General features: G+C 36.4%; 1 protein-coding gene across 2 annotated transcripts in view; it reads left to right on the top strand.

The window, feature by feature from the left end:
- Positions 1-3524: 3524 nt before the first annotated feature.
- JAKMIP1 (janus kinase and microtubule interacting protein 1) overlaps positions 3525-6000 on the top strand; it is an 87563-nt gene continuing 85087 nt past the window's right edge. Inside the window, exon 1 of one of the 2 annotated variants that reach the window (XM_058837416.1) lies at positions 3525-3687. The gene's annotated coding sequence lies outside the window, so the exon portion shown is untranslated. The remainder of the gene's footprint in view (positions 3688-6000) is intronic. The other variant, XM_058837414.1, reaches the window with a different exon arrangement.

The following is a 6000-nucleotide window of genomic DNA, read 5'->3' as shown; positions in this document are numbered from 1 at the left end:
CACAGTTCATCTATAGAATTCTGTCTGACTTCCAGCTCTCTTGCCTAAAAGGCAAAGAATTTAACCTGTTCTGTGTTGTGTCTGCCAGACCTCTGTTTTGGAGACCCCCATGTCTGCTTAAGACATTGCTTAAATCTCTTTGGCTTTTTCAATTCACTTGTCCTCAACCTCTATCACAAGGGGTATACCACTAGAAGGTTTAGTACTGAGGAGACTTGACTTTTTTTCACTCTGCAGTCAAAGGTGTAGTGAAAGGTGTTTATAGACTAGGAGAACTAAGGTGGATGATACTCATTAAGGAACTTGAATTGCTTTCAGTTATTAAGCTTTCAGGGTGATACTTTCCATGAAGATATCACCATAATGATAATTTCATATCTGTAAATTTTTCTGTGCATGGGAAATACCAATTCAAATTAACATGCAGTGAACATCAACAAAAACTCAAATACTTCTGTTGTTTCCCCTTGTGATCAAAATACATTGAAGTATTATAAAGAATTATGAAGTAAGACAAAATCAGGGCCCTGTCCATTGTCTTTTGATTGTTTTCAGAAAGGAAATGGTGGTCATTACCTTCAAGAACAGAATTCAGGTTTTCTAAAATTTAGTCTTGCCTTCCTTACAATATGATACACGATAACTTCCTTATGTTGGTATACTTTTATACTTTATAAAAATTCATGGCAGTGGACAATCTGTATGTGAAAATTTATAGGTGGCCACCATGACAATTTAGGTCTCCCAAAACCCAATAACTTGTGTTGAAATGGAATATAAATCTAGTGTTAGCTAGGCATAATTAACAGTCTGGACTGACCTCATCTAATTGCCAGGGAGCTTAGCAGCTTCCATCCTGCTTTCACTGAGGACCATCTAGCAGGGGCCACCATTCCATATGTGTTCTTAATGGAAAGAAGGTGCCACACTTGCACATTTATAAAACACCTGATGCTGCTGCATTTTGTTACCCTGTGTAAATAAATTTCCATTGCATTGCTACCATAAAATCTACTAATGAAATCTGATTTATATTAAATATCTTTTCTTTTGTTTAACAGATGATGTCACTAATACTGCTCAGGAAGCCTTCCTTGCTGATGAAAAGGAGAACGTTCCAACAGGACTAGGAGCTGTGGTGTGGAAAGTCCCAGAACAAACATAGCTTGTGACTCAGCTACTGGTGCTGCTCAGTCTTCACATCTTTATTTTAAAATCAAATACAACTTCCTCAGAAATCTGTGGACAAGAGAAAGGTATTGTGCATTGCCAGCATCTTGGTTGGGTAGGAAGAGAATAAATCTGCCATACAGATATGATGCTATCATTTTATTAGAGACAATATAATTTGAAGCCTCAAGTTTGAAGTTATTTTTGTACTGAGAGAGACTTTTAAACACAACCAGATTTCGCAGGCAATATAATAAATCTATATGAAGCTTTTGTCTTTTTGTGAGGTGCTTTCGTTCTCTTTACGGAGATGTTTTCTGGCTTCACTGAACAGATTCTTGATATAAACATTTTCTCTCTTGTGATTTCTTTTCTTTATTATTTTTTTAAAGTTGTTTCCCCCCTTCCACCATCACCACCCATGGCATCTAAGATATGCAGTACAGAAGGGTGCTTAATGTCTTATATTTATCTTACGCTTGCTAAGTTGACCACAGTGTTACCTCAGCTGTATCTGTCACCATTAGTGAAGAAGAAGGGCTTTAGTTGCTTTGATCTCAGTCAAGAAAGCTAAGCTCCTTTGACCAACTTTCCCAACGTTCTGTTGACTTTATGTGTTTATAATTTGTATGGTATCTGGGTATTCAGCAGGAAGTTATGTATGCCATGCATAAACCCCAAGATAGTATTTTGTTTGCTTCAAGGATCATCTTGAAATTGCCTGTTCTTCCTATTAGAGAAGTATGGTAAAGATAGCAGTTTAACCCCATGCTTATTTTTTGGTATTCTCATCTTGTGGTAGTCCTGCAGTAATGACAGAGTTCTTAGGCTTAGAAATATTAAGAAATAGTAAACCCCCACTCAGTGTAACTGTTCTTTCTGTGTCAAAATGCTGTTGATCGCTAGAAAAGACATTTTTATCTAGAAGGATATTGAGAATATAATTGAGGTTTGCCAGAAAGCTGTAGTACAGAAAGAAAAGCAAAGCAGCACTAACCCAGGAAATATCCTTTCCCAATGGCTATTTTATAGTTTGCTTATTGAAATTGTTGCCTCTTTGCTACTCACAAACTTTGCTTGAAATATACCTTGTTATATTTAGTATAGTGCACAGTGAACACTTCCTTCTCTGAATAGAAAAGTATGACACTAAGTAAGGCAAGTGCTGTGGGAACTGACAACTGTAGAATGCATGATCATTAATAAAAAAGTCACGAACAAGGAAAGAATAAAGTAAAATATGTAGGATAGAGAATGAGTCTTAGGGCCCATCTGTTTTCTATGACACTCAAATACAGCTACTACTCATTGTAGTATCTTTGATTTTAACACTTCACAGAATTTCATTATAGCATAGTCATTATAAAGAAACATAAAGGGTGAAAAGGTATGTCTAAAATAATTTAATATTTGCAAATGTAATTAACTTTCACTATAGAGAATAATTATTTTAATTTGTAATTTCTAATTTTGTAACTAAATTTGGTCTGGGGGCAACAGATAAACTGATGTGACTACTAAATTCTCTCTTCTGTACCTGGGAGGGTAGTTCATCCTTTTCTTCTGACTGGGTTTAACACTTAATGGTAAATGCATGAAGAGCTTCAGTCATAGATTTATCTAAAAATATTATCTCCATATCTACTTAATAATGACAGAAAGTAAATGATGCTGATTTTGGAAAGAATTAAAATGCTCAACTCAAAACCTAGCTGATGACTATTATCACTTGGCTTTCTGTGAAGGTAAATGTATCCTCAGACTGAAAGTGCAAACACAAGGATTCAGGCAGGAATGGTGCTGTTTTATAATGCAGCTGTGAGCTGGCACTTTGCTTTAGAGTATTACTGGCTGCTTATGTGAAAATTTAGGATTGCTACAGCATGCCTGGCCTTGCAATAGGGCCAGGAACATTTTTCTAAATGGCTCGCTATTTCTTTTGCTGATTGAACATGAAATCTATCAAAGATTGATATTCCCCCTCTTTCTGTGAATGCTGAAAGCTGAGATAAGCTTCAGAATTGCTCTCACATTTCCATTTTTTCTTAACATCCTTTGAACAAACAATCTGTGCTGACTAATCCACTGTACAAATATTACGTATGTTCACTGCCACGTGATTACAGATCCATTATTTTCCAAACACAGAAAACAAGTACTATAACATGTTTGTGTCTAAAGAATTTTTCTTACTTGCAGATGTAACAAGGTAGTAGATTTGTGTGGCTGTGGCTGTGCAACTGCTGGCAGAATTCCCACATGTTTTGCCATTAGATAAGTCTGTGGCTGGTAATGGTTGTGTTGAGATAAGTGACGTTGCACTTAGTCATCTAAAAGTAATCATCTATGTGCTGTTTGCAAGAGGTCTTAAAAAGAAAATGAAGCAAACTTTCCTGACACCATGGGAAGGGCTCTCAAATATATCAGACTTGCTGTCCAGTAGTAAAGCACAGCAGATCTTCAGTCTTTTCTGAAGCTCCTTGTATGTTCATAAATGAGTATGAATGGGGAGAAAAGGTATGAACTGTGAGACACTTGTAGCCTATGTGTTGTGCATTCAATAAATAGTAGTGAAAGGCTATAAACTTGGCAGTTCTGAGAATTCCTTAGGATATACCAGTTTTGCATACCTGCTGCTTTTTCTTGATAAGTAGGCTCTCTCTTGGTCATGGTTGCCTTTCTAGCTTTCTGTTTGTTTTTCTCAGCTCTTTGATTCAATTAGTTTGTAATGTCAATAGCTCCAAATGATGTATTGAATATTAAATAGCTTTGAGAATGGGATTTTATTGTGGTAATATATGTATACATGTGGGGAAAATCCTGTTTTATGCATAGCATTGTGTAAATGTTGATTTATAGGAGAAAAAATATTGAAGGACACTGATTTTAATCTCAACACCTTCAACTTATTCTTTCTGAAGGAAACCCATCCTGTGCACATCTGCACATACTATATTTATACAAGTTTGCTGTATCTTATTACAACACAAGACAAAAACGTGAGATTTTGTAGTAGAAGAGAGGTGGAGAGTATTTGGGCATTTCAATTAACTTCCAACAATAAGTGTAAGAATTAAAAATGCACACTCTGGGATAGTGAAAGGAAACATAACCTTGTTATTTCCTGGTGGAGACTTGCACATCTTAAAGCAAACATAAAGTAATTTTCTATTCCTAATTCCTTACAACACTTGGGAAGTGTTAGTGAAGATCTTTCTGATGCTTCCAGATGTCTCTACTGCAAAAGAATTAACAAATAGTATGTGTTTGTAGTGTAGCCATTTGAATTGCCCTAGGAGGGGAATGAGCATGGTTTCACTTACGAACTCCTTGTTTTCATGTTGTTCACTGAAACAGGCAGCATTTCAGCATTTCCCCTTTACCTGTTCCCCTATACCTGTGCTGTGTAGGAGGTGAAAAATTACAGTGTTACTGCCATAGCTGTGCTAACCTTATCTTTAAAGGAAAATATTTTTTCACACTTTCACCTAAAGTTGAGGGAGATGGTGTAGAGAATTAGGTGTTGGCAATATCTATTTCCATATTTTTCCACCAAGTCTTCATTAAGACTAAGTTTGTCTGTAAAGTCATTGCCAGTAACCTAAATTTGAGGCTTCCCTCTACCACCTCTTTTAGGGGATGAGGTTGGGAAGAAGAAGAGAACTGAACACCAAGATCAATTAATAGCAGAAACTGTATGAACATATTTTTACACAACTGGATTCATAGATAGGATTGCAACTGTGACAAATTTACATGATAGTACAACTTGAATAAAGATTTTTGTCCATGGTCACAGATGATTTACAGGCATTTAGACCTTCCAGAGAATAGCCTTCTTTGCAGGCACCATGGCAAGAAGAAGGTTGTGTTCTGAACCAATGAAGCATAAACATTTTCCATTTAACTGTTGGGACTTCTGTAAGCTTTAGGTGACATGTCTTATCCTCAACTTTCTGCAAAACACTGTACCATCTTCACAATCTGCTCTCTGAAACAGTATAGTGAAATGAAATCTTGATTTCTCAATGAAGGGGAGATATTATATAGGTAAAGAGACATAAGGATATTTACTTCGGAATGAATAACAAATCATTTCTTAATTATCAGCTTGACTATGACAGCACTCAGCAGTTTAGGATACACTGCTAGCAATGCTGTGCCCCCATAAATTGGATACCCCTGTAAGTTGCATGTACAACTTGCATACCAAAGTGCTCAAAGTTGCATGTGCAAGAAGTCTGGTTCTGTATAATATTATCCCAAATTTCGGAAGTGTTTAGGAAGCTTTATTTCCATATATTTATATATATTTTTATATATGTGTGTGTGTGTGCATTGATTAATTCCTGAGCTTCAGAATACTTTGGGGCAGTCTAATCTGGACAACAGAAAGTGTCACAGTCTATAGTGGTGTATTACAGAATATTTCTGGAGTTTTGTACTTATATCTACTTGCCTGTTTCCCACTTTTTAAGGTGAACCATGACTGAATGAGTCTGGTTTTTAACATTCTGAGGGATGCTATCCCTAAAATTATGATGTTGATAATGTATCTGGATAAATATATTTTCTGTAGCTCTTCATGGCTGCCACGTTCAACTTTTAGTATCTTCAGAGAGCACATTCGTCTTTCTGGTGGCCAACTTGCCAACATTTCCAACAAGTCTGGAATGGTTTGAATCAAATTTGCTGGCAGTTACCAGAAGGGTATTTTATTTGTAGTCTTCTCACGGTGGTGAAGCGTTCTCTCTTTGTAGATGTTGGAAGATGGTTGCACAAAGAGTTCACAGTGCAGTTTCTCCTCTGTGCTTTTCTTGTGTTTTGTCA

This window comes from Poecile atricapillus, chromosome 4 (genome assembly GCF_030490865.1).
Source record: "Poecile atricapillus isolate bPoeAtr1 chromosome 4, bPoeAtr1.hap1, whole genome shotgun sequence".
Taxonomy (NCBI): Eukaryota; Metazoa; Chordata; class Aves; order Passeriformes; family Paridae; genus Poecile; species Poecile atricapillus.
The sequence above is the reverse complement of the archived record's forward strand: the minus strand, read 5'-3'. Positions and strand labels throughout refer to the sequence as shown.